This window comes from Nelumbo lutea, chromosome 2, assembly GCF_056320005.1.
Source record: "Nelumbo lutea isolate HS-2025 chromosome 2, American lotus-T2T, whole genome shotgun sequence".
Lineage (NCBI taxonomy): Eukaryota > Viridiplantae > Streptophyta > Magnoliopsida > Proteales > Nelumbonaceae > Nelumbo > Nelumbo lutea.
In genome coordinates, this window is record NC_142685.1 from 114825560 (window position 1) to 114846099 (window position 20540).

Sequence of the window (20540 nt, forward strand, 5' to 3'; positions counted from 1 at the left end):
TGTATTTTCAATGATTATGTATAAATTTATTTCATTTTGTTATTTAACAGAAAACTTTCTATAATTATTGGAGATTAAACTATTATTATTGAAAATTTTAAATTTAATTTATTGTATTTTTGTTATTGATTAATATTTATAATAGATTAAACTATTATTTGAGATTATACTATTTATTGATTAAGTTAACATATTTTAAGTACTTATTGTATTTTTGTAATTATTATTTTTTCATTGTCAATATATTTTCAATAATAATGTATTTTTGCTATAAATTTTCAATAATTATTGGAGATTAAACTATTGTTATTTATCAAAGATGAGACTACTAATTTAGTTGAAATTATGAGTGTTGATGAGTTGGTTTTGTTCGGTTGTAGGGTATTTGGCCAACCAAATTGACCTGGTCAAGTTGGGGAGTTGGTCAATTGAAGCCGACTGACCTTTTGTGAAAACCGACCCACTCAAGTTATATTGGTTTGGGTCAATTTTTATGTTTGGTTAGTTGGTTCAAAAGATTAAAACTCTCGAAAAAATTAATTTAATTTTAAAAATTATTAGATTGCAATTATTAAAAAATAAATTTAAAAATTGGATTTATGATATAAAACATTTTAGACTAGAATATGGGAAATTTCCACTTTTCCATATTAAAAATTATATTTAAAATATAAAATATTAATATATATATCCATGGTTAAGTTGTTCCATTTTGGTCAGTTTACAAATGGCCAAAGTGAAACCGATCTAACTCAGTTGATTGGGAAATTTTTGAACCAAAGCCGACCTATAATACTAGAAAATCATCGGGAGATGTTCTTAATACACGGGGGAAATATGTTACGGGACGTTGTGGGGCGTAGATGTGAACTCTACTCTTTTATGTTTTTATTAGGGTCATTAATTTCATAGAACACACCTTATAGTTTTACATATTTACTTAAACCTACCTTATAGTTTTCATTTTACTAAAACATCCCATATATTTTACAACTTATTTACTTAATCAACCTTTCATTAAAGAGTGTTTGTTTTGCCATTAGGCCCATGGTTTTTATTCCAAAAATACGCTTAACACTTTTTTGTACATAAAACAAAATTGACCAAATATAGCCAATAGAGTGGTTCCTGTGTCTTATTAAGGGCAAAAACAGTACATTGATTTTTATCTTCTTTCAATTAAATTTATTTAAATAAAACAATAGGGTCAACATTGTCATCTAATGGAAGATTGATTAAATCCGTTGCAAATTATAAGTGGCGTTTTTAGTAAAATGCTAAATATAGGGTAGATTTTAGTGAATCCATGAAACCATAAGGGTATTTTAATAAATGACCCTTTCTATTATTTAGTTTCTTAATAATCCCTGCTAGTTTATACTAAAACACAGTAATCTAGAAATTTTCTCAGATATTTTTTTGAATTTTTTTCTTTTATTCTATGTCATTTTTGAAACAACCAATGTGATGTTCTCCTTCCCCATAAAAAAATTACCTAAAATCTCTCTCTCTCTCTCTCTCTCTCTCTCTCTCTTCGTTCTTAATAACCTAAGTAATATCCTCTCCTAAAATTTCTCCTAAACTACCTCCCCACTTTCTCCTAAATTAACTATAATTCGACTCCGGATCTCATGCCCACACCTACCCACAATACACCACCCCCGTGGTGGACAGTCTCCCTGCATAATACCATGCCGAGGATGAGATATTCTCCATGTGTGGCTGCGATAAACATGGGGTGGTGTATGGGGACCATTGACCAACTTTGCTTCTAAGAAATTCCAGAAAAAGAACACCCATTTAATTTTGATGTTAATATTTTGGGTATTTTTTTCATTATATTTTACAGTGTTACAATCCTAAGTGTGCGGTTGTTGTTTAGATGGTGAAAATCATCCATTAAACCTTCAAAAATAATTGAGAAAAACAGATGGTTAAGATTAAGAAATGTAAACTGAGGGATAAATATTTAGCACATTCCCTTTACATTAATTGTTATTTTTAACACATGTTTAATTCATATCTAGGATTAGTCGCTGTATCTTCCTTTCTCAGTACCCACTACCCATCAAGAACCCACAACGACACCCTTCAGTTCATTGTATTGCATTACCCAATAAACTACTACTTGAAGGAGAGCTTTGTTCACTGAACCAAGGATCCTGCACCGAAACAGGTAATAACTATCCTTCATCTCCGTTGAAATTACAAATTCACCTCTCTGCGGCACAACCGATCTCTGATTCTCTAATCCCACCTTCTTGTCAACAGTTTCGTGTGAGTGTGACTTCTCACTCATATTAGATGACGATGATGAACATGAGGATGACAGACAGACGATGACTCCATGCAGATGTTTTCCTCCATAGTTATCCATCTACTAAGCCTGATGTTTTCTAGCTCAGTTGCCACTTCCTTCATAGAGGGCCTCATGTCTCTATGAAATGCAAGGCATCTGAATGCCAGCTCCGCCACCTTATGCACAGAAGAAAGGGTCCAAGCATCTCTGTGTGGCTCAAGGAATGGATCTATAATCTCATCCACGCATCCCTTACCAATTTTGTCTACAGCAAGAGCAGCCAAATTCACTTCATTGTGGGGTCTAGAGAAGTCCACAGCCTTGAGTGCTGTTATGATCTTCCCCACTAGAACTACTCCAAAACTTGTAAACATCACTTTTATCAGAGAGATGAAAGTTCTGGTGATATTGTGGATCAACATATCCTGGAGTCCCTTGTGGGCAGTTGAGATGTGGGATGACTCCATCAAACCAAGTCTAGATAGACCAAAATCTGCAACTTTAGAGTTGAAGTTGTAACCTAAAAGAATATTGCTGGATTTTATGTCTCTGTGATATATGGGTGGGTTGATGGCGGAGTGGAGATCGGCGATAGCGTGAGCGGTTTCACATGCAATGGTAGAGCGAATTGTCCAAGGGAGCCATTGCCTCTCTCCCTCTGTAGATGCTCTGAGAGAGTTCCATTCGGCATGAATTCATATACAAGGATCTGTTCACCCCTCTCTATACAGCAACCTAAGAGGCGGACTAGATGTGGGTGGCTTACAGATGAGAGTAGCTTGATCTCATTCATGACTTGCTCCATGCCATCATTGTCTCGGTGTCTGATCTTTTTGATGGCCACCCACTCATCGCTGTGGAGCTTTCCTGCGTACACTGTTCCGTAGGCTCCAGTTCCCAGCCTTTGTTTGTCGGAAAAGCCACTTGTGGCTCTCTCAATTTCCTTGTACAGGGATAAAAAGGAACACTGCAAACACCGGCCGCTTCGGATAGGAGGCGTTGTGTTCTCTTTCTGGTTTTCAACGAAGTCGATCGCCGTTGGACGAAATAGCAGAGAAGAACTAATCCAGCCACCAGAGAAGCTCCAGCAATGATACCTGACAACAGAAGTAAATCATATTTTGGAATTAAAATCATGAAGGTACACTTAATTAAGAGTTAAGATTCAGATCTCGTTGTTTATAACAAATGTTAAAATCAATCATGCACAGAATGTTGTGTCTACTAGATTCAGATTCAGACTCCCAGTGTACATCTTGCTGCAACCCCAATTAAGCAGGGACAAGCCAGGCAGCGATGGAAGTAGAAAAGGAAGTAGGGCTGGCGTGTCTACATATGTTCTATTAGGGGTGTTAAGAGAATAAAAAAAACTTAAGCTTTTAAGGTTGAATGGTTTATTGAGATGGTATAAAGCCTGTTTGACTTAGATTATACGCCTTGTTTTTATATATTTAGGGGTGTAAATTGGATCAGGCCTGGTCCAATCCAATCCGGTCCAGTATGAAGCCATTACAGAATATGGACCAGGTACACTCCAATCCAATGAATGCTTTGGATAATTTTGGATCAGTCCAAATAATTCAATGTTTAGACCGGTCAATCTGTTAAAATTGGTTTTAATTTAGATTAGTTCCAACTCAAGTCAGGTCTATTAACACCTATATTCTTATTTTTTATCAATGGTTCGGATGTCGGTTCAATCCAACTCAATCCAATATAAATTCATTATGGATGGACCAGGTCCAATCCAATCTAATAAACACTTTAGACCATTAAGTCTGGATTCGTCCAATTGGATATTGTCTTATTGGTCCATCCAATCCGTCCAAATTAATACTGATTTAGACAGAGTCCTAACCCAAAACCGGTTCTTTGACAAGGGATGCAAACGGATTGGATCAGATTCGAATAAGGATATATTAATCCAATTAATCCAACATTATTCATGTCAGATCCGATCAGATCAGATCTGATAGGACTTGGTTTGAATTTGAATCTTGTCGGTAAGTCAGATCTTCAAATCTGATCCGATCCGACTTATTTTCTTAAAAATTAAAAAATATATATTAAAAAAAAATAAAATATACTAATTTAAATAAAGTAAAAACAAAAAATACAGTATTCTTTAATTATTTGCATCATATGCATACATGTTTTTTATAAGAAAATAATATAACAAATTTATATAAATATAATATAAAAAATATATTTATAAATAAATGAATAACATATATATGTATTATATATATTTGTAAATATATAATATATATAAAATAATCTCTTAGATCAAATAAGAGGTGATCCAATTCCAATATAATTCTGGTAGAGATCCTATTATCTAATCCGATCCAAAGATCCAAATACGGGTGATCTGAAAATTAGATGGTTGTTGGCTTCTGGACGGTGATGAGCCAAAAGATATTAATCTGTTGCCTTTATGCAGTTTTCAGATTTCTTTTCTACAACTCGTACAGATACATGTGGGGTACGGTTTTAGACTAAACCTGACCCTCCCAACCCACATATTGTTAAAAAGCATATATATATTTTATGTATTAGGTGTTGAATTTAATAAAGGAAAATTCCACTTTCATCCCCCTGAACTTTGGGGGTAGTGTCAAGTTAGTACCCAAACTTTCAAATGTGTCACTGTAGTACCTAAACTTTAAAAAAGTGTCAAGTTGGTCCCTACCGTTAACCAACCATCAATTATCTATTGAAAATGTCAAAACTACCCTTCAAAAGAAGACATTGTTCATTGTCTTTCTACTTGAGACTAAACCTCCCAAAAAACAAAAAGCTCAACCATCATCCAACGGGTCCGGATATAGTAGGCACGTTCCAGTAAGCACAATGAGTGAGCACATAATAGCTGTGTGACACATGTCGTAGCTAATGTGCCTTTCATCCAAACATTTTTGCTCCGTTAGATAAATTATCCATTTTGGCCCGAGATGATGGTGTAGTTCCTAAACTCTGGTGCTAATCTGATTTAAAATGAGGAGAGGAATCACTCTAGCTGCCGCTTCTAATGATCTTGGTTGATCGATGACAATGGAGAACAGAGGACCTTTGACTAATTTTGGGAACGGAAAGGATGAAGGGAACTGATGTTGTTGTTGGGGAATAGGAATGATCTGATAAAAACGGTGAGAAATCACCGAAATTTTGATGAAAACAAAATAAATTTCACAGTTAAGAGGTTTTCCCCGTGATTGGTTCTACTTCAGAGAGAGATTGAAGACGACCTGAAAGTGATGCCGGTCAGGGAAAAGGAAGAAAGCAAGTGAAGGGAGAAGAAAAGGGAAGAAAGAAGAAGAAGATAGGGAGAGGGAGAAAAGAAGAGAGAGAGAGGAAAGAGGGGCCCAAAAAAGATTGAAACGATTTTCGCCGCTGGTTCAGCATCCAGAGGTAGAAGAAGGTGAACAGTGCCTCTCTTCGAATTGGAAAAAAATGGAAGAAGAAGAAGAAAAAGGAGAAGGAGAGAGCGAGAGAGAGGGAGAGAGAGAGAAGAGATCGATGGCCGGTGATAATGCAGCCGCCGCTCAGGTACTGTTTGAACAAGAGTGACGATGAACAGTGTATCCCTCGATTAGGGCGAGCGTTGGATTTCTAGAGGGGGCGATGGCAGCTTCGTAATTTTTAGGGGATCCAGGGGTCTTTTTTGATAATTTTGCAGTATCGGATTCTCGGGTAAAAGTCGGTTAAGGGGTTCAAACCAGGTCCAATAATGAGGGGTTTGGGTTAAGAGTTAAAATGTAAAGGTTCGAGGTGCGTCCGACCGCATTGAGGGTTTTGTGTGTACGAGCTGGTGTGATTGGCTGAAACGGAATATTTTGAGTGAATGGGTAAATTGAGGAACTTTTGACTAAAAATCGGAAGGATGAGGTTTTGGACATTTTGAGTTAATTGAAAATATCAGATTGGTCCAACTCGACCCAGATTTGGCAGATTTGGAAGAGTAGTGGTTCATTCAATCTAGAGCTTTAAAATGGAGCCTATGTGTGATAAATGGACGAAAAAAGGTATTTTGGGCTGAAATTTTATAGGTCGGTATTTTAGAGTATCTAAGATTTGGGTCGTAATGTCTGATCAATTTAGGAGTGTCGAAATGGTAGGAATTTAAGTCATTTATAAGATCCAAAACAGAATATTGGTTTGATGAAAGAGTAAACGAGGGAATTTTCAATTAAAGCTTTGTAGGCAGGTGTTTTTGTGCATCTACATTTTAATGATATGGTCTGATTAGTTTGTATGTGTTAAGATTGAGGGGATTTGGGTGATGAGGGTTTAGGCTGATAAGAGGGCTTGGAATAGAATCTTTGTTTGATGAAAGGGTAAATGAAGGAATCTTGATAGGAAATTTGTGGGTAGGTACTTTAGGTTTTCTAGGATTTAATGGTGGCGTCTAATATGAGAATTGAGGTGCAAATGGGTGTTGATTGGGGTCATCAGATTGGTATCAAAAAGATTTAATGGTGGATCTAAGGGTTTTTGAGTTGAAACTCGGGTTCTTTGGATTTTTCGATGAGTGACCGGAAGGGTTTGATCGGGTGTTCAGGGTGAACCAGAGGGTTCAGGGGGTGGGCCGCGTTGGTTCAAAAACCTTGTATAACGTCGGTTCAAAAATCAGGTGTTAATAACGACAGTTCAAAAACCTTGTATAAAACCATTAAACTAATTTTAAATGCATTTCAGTCGATTTAATCGTTTAACCAAACTAAAATCATTCTTTCTTGAGGGAACTCCTTCATGTCTCCTGCGTGCTCACTAATATTCCACCATGGCCTACTGTATTCTTTAGATCAGTGAAGGAGAAGGGGAAAAAAGTAAATGAAGAAGAGAAATGGAGTGGATTATGGCAATTAGACTTGTTCATTGGCCGCGTCGGACCGGGTTCGGGCCAGGCTTTGCCTTTATATTAGAAGAATATACTCAGGCCTGAACCCAAGCCCGGCTCAACCATCAGGCATAGGTCTTGAGCCTGAACCCGGACAAAAAATTAGAAAAATATTTTTTCTTTTTTATTCAATAAAAAACTATTTTATTTATATAAAAAGATCTCAAAACCTAAAAAACAATGAAAGATTTTACTATTACTTGAAAAAATAAAGAAAAAATATGTTATATATATTTGTTTATTATATAAAATATATTCTTATTATATAATATATTATCAAGTCGGGCAAGGGCTCGGGCTAGGCTTTTTTGAGAAATCCCGAACCTAACCCAAAGAAAGGACAGACCCAATGTTTTAGACTCGAGCCTGTAGGCCTGAAATATTATTATGTAGAAATAGAAAAAGAAAAGAACGAAATAGAGAGACCGGTTGCAACTATCTAACTGACCTAAGGTAGAGATAAGAAGAAGATGATGAAAGGGGTGGGAAAGAGGAGAAGATGAAATGAAATGAAATAAAATAACAATGGAGAGAGGAAAGAAGAAAAAATAATAGAAAATGTTGTTACTTGAGAGTGTCAATCTAATTGTTGCTCCTTAGCCGTTTTATGTTATTTTAAATGATTTTCTATAATTATTAATTGATGCAAGTAAAATAATACTTTTAATAGTTAATAAACTATATATTTTTTTTAATTATTACATATTTTTGTTATTTGGAAGCTTTAATACCTCCACATTATTTAATTTAACCTATTTTTCATTTTTCAGTAATGTTTAAAAATTTTAAATTATTTATATTTTATATTCTTATCATCAAGGATTATTAAGCCTATTATAATTATTTTTGTGATTTTGATAAAGTTTTTTAAAGCTATTACATAATTTCCTTATTCAATTTACTTTTTATATTTTTTAATAATATTTAAACCATGATTTCGTTATTGAAGTTTTTTGTTTAAGAAATTTTTTAAATTTAATACATAACTTTGTTATTTTAGATATTGAAAATTTAGTTATGTAAAATATTTCGTTATTTAAAATTTAAATAATATTTTATTGAAATTTGTAAAAGAATATTTAGTTATGAAATTGAATAATCTGTAAATTATAATTTATATTGTAATTATGCAATTTCGTTATGAATTTTATAAAAATATCAAATTATTAATAATCTGAACATTATTAAATATATTATAATTATTTTTGTGTCTTTAATAAATATTTTAAAGTTATTACATAACTTCATTATAGTATTTAAGTATTTATTAAAATTTTTCACTTCAAACTTTGTTAAGTGAAAGGTAAATAATAGAAATACTAGACAATTGTTTTATATATTAACTTTTTAAATAATTAATAATTCTTTAGACTTTATATATTATTTTTCACATTTTTTGTAATAAAAATAACAATAATTAATTTCAACTAAGGTCACTCATCAAATCGATGAAACCAACCAACCCGAAAAGGGATAGGTAAGATAAGCCAAACGAACTCTAAGAATTAAATGGACCCCATGTCTTTGTTTGTGTGCAAGCCCAAAGCTTATCCAAGCCCATTTTAACCTCGACTTGTGCCATATTTTTTTTGCATGTATTACATTTTATTTTATTTATAAATGAAATAATTAGATTTTTATTATTGATGTCATAGGTCAAACTCATTACTCATTAGGCCTAAAAAAACCATAAGCCTAGCCTGGGCATGTGTAGGTCTAAGATTGGGTTTGCAATCTAGGCCTGAGGTGTGGGTTGGGTTGGGTTGGGCTTAGTTAATGCACTTACCATCAGTACTAAAATCAGCCCAGCCTAGCCCGACCCATTATCACCCCTAATGACTTAGAATGGTTTGAACCATTTGACTTGAATGGTTGAACCGGTTACATGCAACCCAGTGGCAAAAGTGGATTAGTCTCTGAATCAGTTTTTAAAACATTGATCGATATAACTCAAGTTGTCCAGTTTCACTAATGGTCGGTTAGTTTCAAGTGACCAACTCCCCAGCTCAACCAAGTTAGTTTGGTTGGCCAAATAATTATAACCAAATTGAACTAATGAGTGAACTCTTTTAATTTCAAATAAATTAGTAGTATAATCAATAATTATTGAAAATTTGTAGATAAAATACATAGTTAGTAAAAATAAATTTATAATGAAAATACAATAAATAAATAATAAAAATACATTAAATACAATAAATACAAGAATACAATAAATACTAAAAATGTATTAGATTAGATAATAAATAGTGTAATATTCAATAATAGTTTAATCTCTATTAAATATTAATTAATTATAAAGAAAATACATAATTACTAAAAATAAATTTCTAATAATGATACAGTAAATCTAATAAGTACAACAAGTTAAAGTTAAAAAAAAAATAAATAACAACAATTTAGTATTCAATAATTATTGAGAACTTTCTATTAAATAAGAAAACAAAAATAGATTTATACATAATTATTGAAAATACAATAAATAATATTTTTAGTACATATGAATATATAATAAATATTGCTAAAGATTTTACAATTATTATTCATAAAAGTTAATTTATAGAATTATTAATTGATATAAGTGAAATAACATTACTATTATTAGTTCATTATTAATTGTAATTAATATTCTATTTTTAATATCAATTAAAATTATTTTTTTGAAATTTATTACATAAATTTGTTATTTGGAAGATTCAATACCTCTAAGTTATTCAATCTATTTTCATTATTTCAATAATATTTAAAATTTTAATTTACTTATATTTTATATTCTCATTGTTGAATATTATGAAATCTATTATAATTAATGTTGTGTTCAAGGTTCAAAGTATCTGAAATGCTATGCGTATTGGAAAGGCAAATTTAAGAGACATCAGGATACACCTTGGATACGCATGGATACGGACGAAAAATTAAGATACGCATGAAAACACATGGAAATGCTATAAATACTCTAATAAATCATAAATAAACATTAATGTAACCAAATATAAGACATAAATGAACTATTTATGCATAAAAATAACATGTTTTAGTGGGTTTTTTTGAAAAAAAAAACATATTATAATCAATAAACGGGAAGTCGGGAACGAAAACATACTATCTAATTGTGGACATTATAGATCAAGTAATTTTTTTTCATGTTTTATTCTATTTTTTTAAAAACTAAACAATTATTTATTTTTATTCAACTAATTATTTTGCATGTTTTATTATAAAAATTAAATTAAAATTAAGAAAAGTAAAGATGTAACAAAAAAAAAATGAATGGATTTATGGACATAATAGGTGAAATAATTATTTTGCATATTTTATTCTAAAAATTAAAAAAAATAAATATCAATGTTTTAAAACATTGGGGCATTCCACTACCTAGAGACATGAAGCATAGTTCAAAATGCAAGAGGCGTAAGCCTCTTCGAACACAAGGAGGTCTTTAATAAAAATCTTTTATAATAAAAAAAATAAAAATGCATAACAATCGTAAAAATGGGGGGTCTTGTCGAAGTGGAGGCGAGTGAGCGAAGTGGAGCGGGACCCCCTTAACTCAAAAAAATAAATTGGGCTACATCGAAAAAAGGGATTGGGGGCTGGAGGGCGAAGCCCCCCAACCTAAGGGACAGGGGCAAACCACTTTCTTTCTCCTTATCTTTTCTAACATTGGCTTAAAATGTAAAAGAAATTTGAAAAAATATATTTATTTTCACTCCTTTTTTCACAACCTTGAAAATTTATTAAATCTTACAAATTTATAGATCCTTTGACAAATTTTTACAAGATTTGAGTATTTAGAAAGGCTAAAAACCTTTTTGAAGGGTTTGGGAAAGAAAGAGGGCTTCTGAAATGGGTTTAAAAGCTCTCTTTCGAAGGGAGTTTTATTTGCGATTCCGCCATAGTAAAATTGTACTATATTGGTCGATCGGTAGCATATCGACCGATACGGTGCCGAAACGCACTGATACTCAACGATATGGGCATGATACAGCACGTGGCAGTATCTCTAAGACAAAACTATTTATAATTTATGGCCACTTTTTGTAATTCATTTATCCAAAAATTAATTAAGGTATTAAGTGGGTAGTTTCTGAACAGTTATAATTCATGGTTTCAATACGGTATTAATTTTTTAATAGTTATAAGTGGGCAATGTCTGAAGTGAGAGTAAAGGACATATATGCCCCTTTTATACCCATTGTTTGCTTAGCTAAAAGGGTAAAAATGTCTAATGAAAAATCTATAAAGAAGGGTGGGGGAGAGGATAAATAGGGAATAGAGATAATTTCATAGATAAACTAGAATAAGAGATAATTTAAGAGAAAATAGGGATAGTGGTGTTGTATCGTTAGAGATCAGAAAAACAAATCTCCCTTTCTTTATCCATTAGTTGTTTGGGAAAATGGCATGGAATAAAATAAAATAAAAAATTTTAAAAATGAGAAAAAAAGATATACTTCCTTAGTGTGTGTGTGTGTGTGTGTGTGTAATGAGACGATAAGCGGGGATGGGGAATTTTCATATAATGAGATGATAATTTTTATATTAGGTCCTTCTAAGTAGGGATGGGGAATTTTCATGATGTTTTTATGATGTATTAAATGACCTACACCATTTGATATGAATAGGACGTATAGTAGTTACACTAGTGGCAATAAAAATGGAGTGATGTATAAAGTTCTAGTTTTATTCTCAAAGAGTTTGGGACTAAAAAGTATGAAATCTCACAATTCTTATCTTATTGCCAATGGAGTTGGCCAAAATGCAAAGAACATTTGTGCATAGTGGACTATTTTGTTGAGAAATTTAACTACTTTACCACTACATTAGTTGTGGGCTAAAACTTTGAATCACAACCCTCAATGTATTAATTTTTATTACTTTACTTTTATGATTTATCTTATTTAAATTTTTAAAGTTTAATTTATACAATGTATTTAGAAGGTGGAGAGAGAGAGAAAGGGTTAGATAGTCCATTGGGGATGTGAGATAGTATTTAAGAGATGCTTTAGGAAAAATTACATGGAGGAGATAGTTTAAGAGGAATTTTAGGAAAGGGCATGTTTTAGGAGTGATTCAATGAGATAACATAATTAATTAGGGAATTAAAAATATTAAAATGAAAAAATGAAAAAAAAAAATACAATGAGGATTTGGAGTCTAATGTGGATTAAACTTAAAGGGGATAACTTGATTGGTCGAAGCCTGTCCAATACAATGTCTTTTAGGTATCATAACTTTTGGATAAATAGATATATAGATAAATTTATTTGTGTGGTACCATGATGATTATGTGTGTTTGGGGATGGGGAACAAAGATCTATATTGAGAATGACACACTTATTATTAAAATTCCATACATCGGCTTTGGTTTTTCTTTACCTCTCTCTAGTGATTGAATGCCTATAATGACTCTCAGCTTTCTGTTTCCTTCTTATTTCCTATCAAACCAAATATATCTTAAATTGCATTAAGAAGATTAATTGCTTCATATTCATGACATGAATAATGAATTATCTAAATTTATAACAAAAAAGTCTAGATGTAGAGTTGCAAATGATATATTAGTTTAGAATAATAACAAAAGCACATTAAAATATTCATTATAAAATTTGCAATTCATACATATAAATAAATCTTAAAAAGGAAAAATAGTAACAATAGAACAATGAAATGTAGTTGGAAAAGAAAAATGGGATGGGTCCAAAGTCTTTGGCCTTACCTACAATGAACGAACATGAGAGGAGAGTTCAGTCGTGGTGAAAAATTTCAATGATTCCTCTACCTTTGGTGTTTAGGCTTGACACATGCCTCAATTCAGTCTTGGAGAGAGAGAGAGAGAGAGAGAGAGAGAGATCCAAACAGTGAGGTCTGTCTATTTACTTCATATATAATATTTGTTGTCTGTTTACAATGAATAGGTGCTAAGAAAATGGAACTAAATAACAAACTAAATACACTTGAAATGAGAGATTCAAAATTTTGGTCCTTAATGGTCGGTGTTTTTGAACGGGTTAGAAGTAACGGAAGGGGAATGGGTTCAAGATCTTATTACCAATAAATTTGATAATTTTGTAAAATTATTATTTTATCAATTATGGTAATTTTAGAGAAATTTAGTATAACACAATTTTATTAACTTACAAAATTAATATTGGTGAATTTGGACAAATTAGTTTTGATAATTTTGGTAAGTAATTGTGGTAAACTATTTCTGTTCAATTTCGTAATTAATTTAGATATACTATTTTTGGTAAAATTGGTAACTAATGTTTGTAGATTGGTTTTGGTAATTTTGTAAAATTCATTTGCCAAAAATATTAATTAATAAAAATTTTGTAATTTACCAAAAAGATTAATTTTCAGTAAATTAATATTGGTTAACTATGAAAAGTTAATAACTTATTGAAAGTTATTAATTTTTGAAAATAAAATATAACTAATTTGTGAACAAATTTATTGAATAATTTATATTGAAAATTAAAATATCAATAATTGAATTGACAAAAAATATTTAAAATTATTGCAATAATTGTTGAAAAAAATATTATTTCATTTTCAGAAAATTCTTGATAAAGTATTACATATTTCGGAAATCATTGATTAATTTATATTAGAAATATTAAAAGCTAAAGATTTTTGATCAATTTTTATTGTAAAATAAAGGATAACTTATTCTTAGTTCAGAAAATTTTTGAAAACAAAATTTTGATAAATTATTACATGTTCAGAAAAATTATTAATTAATTTATATTGGAAAATAAAAGATCAATTATTATAATATGAAAAAAAATTATAGAGTGATCGAAAAGCTTACTGGTCGTGACTACAATAACTGAACAGTGCTAATAATTCTCGTGGCTACCCTTAATTGGACTAGACTCGGACCTTAATTTTTGTTGGACTAGACCCAGAGCTTAGATGCCAATCCCATGTCACAGATGGACCCCTTTTGTGATAAGAAACATAATTTTATAAAACAAATTTGCATATAAAAATTATATTTTTATAAAAACATAATTTTATTGATTTAAACATTATCATAATTAAGAAGATGTAAATAGGGATAGTTTTTGAAGCCCACATACGATTTTAAGATCCAAAGCTAGACCTATATCCATGATCAATTCTTGGGTCAAACGGTCCAACCATCTAGTTTAAAGCCTATAAATGGTTTTAAGGTCCAAAACCAAACCCAGAGCCATGATCAAATCCTGGGTCAAACGATCCGATCATCCAATCCAAAGCCTACTTATGGTTTTAAGGATCAAAACCAAACCCAGAGCCATGAGCATTCGTGGGTCAAATGGTCTAACTGTCTAGTCTAAAACGCACATACGATTTTATGGTCCAAAACCAAACCCAAGCATAACAAATTCCTAGATCAAATGGACCGACCATGCAATCTAAAGCCAATATACAATTTTAACGTCCAAATAGAAGTAACTTCAAATAGTTGGGCAAGCAATGGATATAACACAAAAAGATTGGGTAAAATTTGTAGATGGACCCTTTTACTTGGAACGTTGTATTTTGATTTATCTATAGTACAACTAGGAATGGCAATGGGTGAGGCAGGTTCACGTTTTGATTGCCCCAAACCCAATCCTAAATTCAAATTCACTGCTCCATCCTCGCCCTGATGGCTAAAAATCCTAATCTCGATGAGAGAGTACGGTGGATCTCGTAAAATCATAACGCTTTATTTTATTATTATTATTATTATTTTAATTTTGATAAATATAGCATTTTATTTCTATCTTTTTGCACATCCCCGATTTGTTCATGGCAACATGGCAATACCCCAATCCAACGTCTTCTCTGAGGTTTTTATGTCTGTCCCACTCCTACGTCCTTCCACTATCACTCTACCAGCCCATGCCATTGTCACATGCCCTTCCTTTTATTTCTCAGGAAACGAAACTGGAAACTGGAAACCAGTCAACCGGTTAACCGACTAACTTCAATTCAATTCCAATTACCGGTTTTCCAAAAACCAATATTACCGGTTTGATTCCCAAAAAAGGCCCACGGTACGGTTGAACACCCTAGAGGCCTAGACAATGCCACTGCGAAACTACCAATACGACCACCTATTAACTGACAGTGTCACGCAGCTAACCCTCTCCACTACCGCATCAAAAATCACTACTGACGACGCTATTACCATTCACGCCTTTATGCCAGTACTATTGGAATTGGGGGGAGTTCTGATCTTCTACCCAATCTAGGGGGGTTAGTGTGTTGTGGGTAGAGTTTGTGTGGGCAGGAGAATGGGTCTCAGGCTTCCCACTTTTGCCTTAATATCGGTGTTATTTGCATGCTTCAATAATTTAATAATTTATCTTATTATTTTAGTTAATTAATTTTCTACATATGTAATCGTTTTCAAATTTTTTGAAAGTTTGATAATTTATCTTTTATTTATCAATAAAAATTAATCAACAAATTAATTATCTTTTATTTTCCAATTTAACTAATTCAATAATGTTCTGAATATGTAATAATTAATTTTTTGAAAGTATAATAACTTTCAACAATTTAATGAAAATTTAATAAATTACTTTTATTTCCTTAAAAATGAATCATAAATTAATCGAAATTAATTACCTTCTTTCTTATAATATAAATTAATCAATAATTTTTTAAAAAATTCCACAATTTTATATAATTATTTTTTTAAAATACAATAATTTATCTTCTTTTTTTTCAATATAAATTCATTAATACTTTTTCTGAAGATGTATTAATTTATCAATAATTTTTTGTCAATGAAATAATTTATCTTTTGTTTTAGTAGGAATCTGTGGAATTAAAAAAATATATATATATGAAAGAAAGTAGTTTCTCGAAGAGAGAAGGAAGAGTGAAGGAGGAGTTGAAGAAGAGAAGTTGAAAAGAAAAGATAATTAGTCATTATCTTTTAATTTTTGATAAATTATTAATTTGTCATAATTAATCAATATTAATTTACAGAAAATAATTTTTATTAAATTGATAAACTTAATAATTTTCAATAAATTGTTATAATTAACCAATATTAATTTACCAAAATTAATCTTTTTGGTAAATTACAATATTTTATTAATTAAATTTTCGATAATTTAATTTTGCAGAATTACTAGAACTAATCTACAAACTTTAGTTACCAAATTTACCTAGAATAATATTTCTAAGTTAGTTACGAAATTGAAAAAAAAAAATAGCTTATAGCTCCCATATATATATATATATATATAATGACTAAAAGTGCATTGTGAGTCCAATTACCATATTAATTAATAAAAGAAGTTTTGCCAGCGCCATTAGGACCGAGCATACCAAAACATTCCCCTCGAGGCAAAGAAAGTGACAAATCTCTGACTGCAACCTTCTCCGGGTTCCCATCCTTCCCTGGATAAACCTTTTTGATGTTATGGCAGATGATAGCATGACTTGTATGTGGCTCACGTAGTAACTGTTCAACTTTCTCCCTCTGAAACAAAAGCAAGTAAGAATATTAATGATGGAATTAACATCCAAATAGAGAATGCACGAAATAGCTTTATAACAGCTGCATTGCAAAGAGAACTCAAAGCTCTGATTCAAAATGAGCATATATGAAGCTCTTATAAATAGAACTATAAGGGTCCTTTTGGTTTGCAGTCAGAATTAATATTCTTCGGAATTGGAATCAGAGTAGCCTATTCTTATAGTTTGTTTGATTCAGACAAGAATTAGAATCAAGTGGAATGTGATTTTATAGATAAGGGAAGGGGAAGGAATGGCCATTCCCTCAAATGGGGGAATACCATTCCACCAGAAATAGATATGAAACTCCAATTATACCCAATCAAACAGTTGGAATTGAAATGATCCATTCTGATTCTGATTCTGATTCCAGACCCTTATTCCCGCAAACCAGATAGGCTCTAAATTTTCAAACAACAACAGACCAGTTAAGCAGATTATTGCAGTTACATTCACTTGGGAAGGATGGATCCTGAACAAAGAAATGGAAAAGAAAGCCACAGTAGGCTTTAAGTACTATTTACCATAAGATAAAATGGGTCAAGCGTAGTCAGACCTGCAGCAGTCTTAACTTTTGAAAAAGCCGTTGACACTAGAAAAGCCAAGGATATTTGCAAATTTATGAAGATGAAGAAGAAGGCAAACTGTATGCTGTAGTCATTGAGCGTGAAAACCCTGTGAGTTAAAGAAATCAGTAGAACCTGAAAAGAAACCCAAGCAACAATTTAAAAATGAAAAAGGAAAATCCCCATCTGATTGCACTTTACCTATCAATGAACCAAAGATCACCAAACATAACATGTAAGCTGATGATATGAAAAGAAAATATGCATAAGAAATCATCCAATAGGGACCATCCCCAAGTCCATGCATTTTCATCATGATTCTTAGATTCAGTTCCTTCTTGTAAACAAGAGATGTCAATATTACCTACACCAAAAGGAATTCTTGAGAAGAAAATAACTTTTAAAAAACTTAAAAGGTTAAAAATAAACTGAAATTATGACATTTCATGTACTAGCAGCAATGCATATTTCTCAACCAAATTCAACAATTGTGATTTTTTTTTGTACTGCAAATATGTACTGACCTCTCATAAATATATGTACTGACCACATATATTTAACATAAACATTTAATTTTGAATCCAAGACTTGGTGACAAGAACACAAAGGTCACATTTCATGGAATATGTTAAGAATCACGACCGATAAGCTTAGTTCATAAGTTATAAACTTATATTGTTGTATGACATCGAACATATTTTTATAAACTTATATTGTTGTATTGATGGGTTATTTCCCCATCACAAGGATCATTTGTGCATGGGTGACAAATACTTGATGGTGTACTTGACCATGTCAAAGTGAGGTAAGTTTGCTCTTATTTACTTCTTCAGTGATTCTGATGAAGAAAGTGATTCAAAGGTAATTCTTCAACATCAAATCTAGAATGTGTAGAGGTAGCTCCACCAGAATTTTTTGAATGTTTGATGCATGAAGAAATCCCTGAAGTTAATACCAAATATTTCTTTTCTACTAGATCTTGTAGTTGGTTGAGTAGGTTTTTGTCAAGTTAGTGGAGTGTTCATTTTGGTTTGGGAGTTGACCTGTTTCGAGGGGGTAGACAAGCCTTATACTGACAAGTAGTGATTTTCTTTTTCATGGAGTTACGAAATTCTCAATTAAATTTGGAATAAAAACTTCAACTCATATAAGAACAATTGCTTATGCAATTTGCATCATCATCTAGTGAAGTTTTTACTCCAAGTGCAAGGGTATTGCGACACTTGTCCTAGTGAAATCTCAATGACATACTAAAAATGATTGGTTAAGCACCAACTTTTACTTTTGTCACAAAAAACATGTTTGCTCTTCTACTCCAGGAATTAGACTCTTTAGGATGTTGTGGTTCTCAACATGGGATCCCAGTTAACGTAGCTCTATTGATGCCACAAGAATTTGAATGAAAGCGGAAACCCCACACTTCAGCCCAAGTTTCACAATTTGTTGGTATTTCAAAGGATCTTTAAAGATATGAGACAATGAAAGATACTCATAGTTATAATTATTTATATGGAAGAAATATACTTAAAATATTAATTATTAGTTTAGATAAACAATGCATTGGTTCAGCGGAGTGCTAAAACTTTCACAGGATTTTGGCAAAGGCTAAAATTAGATATCTAATTCAGGACTTCATATTCAAAGTTTAATCAAGATCAGGATTCTGCATTCGTGAAATTTACCTCGGGCCTGGTGGTGCTGACACCTCCAATTGCAAAGCTGGAGCTTGGATTCATAGGTGACAAGCATCTATGGCCGTGAGATGCATTCTGTTACTTTGCAAATGCACATACAAGAAATAAGGCTATAAAACACATCCATTCCAATTGTTTGTAGTAAAATCAAACTAAAACAATCAGCATTTAAGGTAAAGACAATTTAATATATTTTTAAAAATTTACCATGTGGTTGATACTCAATATATCCTTTTGATCATTTTTGTCATCAAAATAAATATTGGGTTGATGAGGAGTGGGTGCCTTGCCTTGAGCCCACTCGAGACTGGGGACAGGGTAAGGAAAATTCGAGGATTTCCCATCCTTCATGAGAAGTGTGGGCCTTGCCCTGAATTCGCCTGACACAAAGGATAAGGCAGGGAAGTTTGAGGACTCCTCGTCCTTAACGAGGAGTGGGTCCCGCCTTGCCTTGAACTTGCCTGACACTAGGATGGGACAGGGATGGGGTAGAGTGTCTTGACTGAGGAGCGGAGACAGGGATGGGGTGCTCCACCCCATTGCTAATCCAACATAATTGTTAATTATTAGTGAAATTAATAAAAATGCTAGCTTTTGTAATTATTTCTATTTATTTAAAGTCAATCAAAGTTTCATTTAAAAATAATGAAAATAATAATTGTTATTAAAATTCCTACAAATGGTTAATAAGATTAAATTTATTAAAAAATATTTGTCCATGTTAATTAAATTAGCAATAACTTCTTTTTGTAAATCAACATTAAATGAAAAATACACTTATTAAAATTTTAAATATTAATAATAACATTGAATATTTCTAATTAATTAACAGAAAATTTTGATTATTAATTTATCAATTAATTAATAATAAATAAAATTATTCAATCTTTCAGATTTTTCCATACATGGCACGAGTCCCTGCTATCATGCTTGATTCAGACAATATACATATAAAAGTAGTTTATATACAAGTTTACTGAAGTGTTTTAGATCCACGTCTCGTGCATGGAAACTATTTCAAGTCCTGTTGTTTATTGTACTTTACTTGATTATATTAATAATATATACTATTTTGATGTTCTGCTTTAATTTATCAATGGCATTCAATATCTGAGTATGGTTGGAGTCCAATCTAAATTTGCATGTATTCATAGAAAAGGGGCCTGTCATGTTTACCCTCAAACTCTTATGGAAACGCCACGTTAAGCATACATTTGGAAAGGCCACTTTAATAAGGTTAATTAAGCAAATTATTTCAATGGTGTATGATGGCTTAAAGTTAATTAAATAAATTATGATAATTAAGTAAATTAAGCCAATTATGTGAAATGATTAATTCATAAAGTAAATAGAGTAATTAAATAATCCAAGCTTGTTAAAGTAAATAAGTTGATTAAATTACTGCTAATTAAGTAAATTAATAAAGGTAAATAAAGTAATTAAAGAAATCGAATAAATTAGTTTAATTAATCAAATTGAGTTACTAAGTTTAGTATGCTAATTATGTTAAGTGATTGTTAATTTACTATTAGTTAAGAAAACTATGGTAGAGTTTAAAGAATAATTTTACTCTT

The 20540-nt window shown here is 31.6% G+C and overlaps 1 pseudogene; it reads right to left on the reverse strand.

The window, feature by feature from the left end:
- Positions 1-1934: 1934 nt before the first annotated feature.
- Positions 1935-3436, reverse strand: LOC148872990 (wall-associated receptor kinase-like 14; annotated as a pseudogene).
- Positions 3437-20540: the final 17104 nt, after the last annotated feature.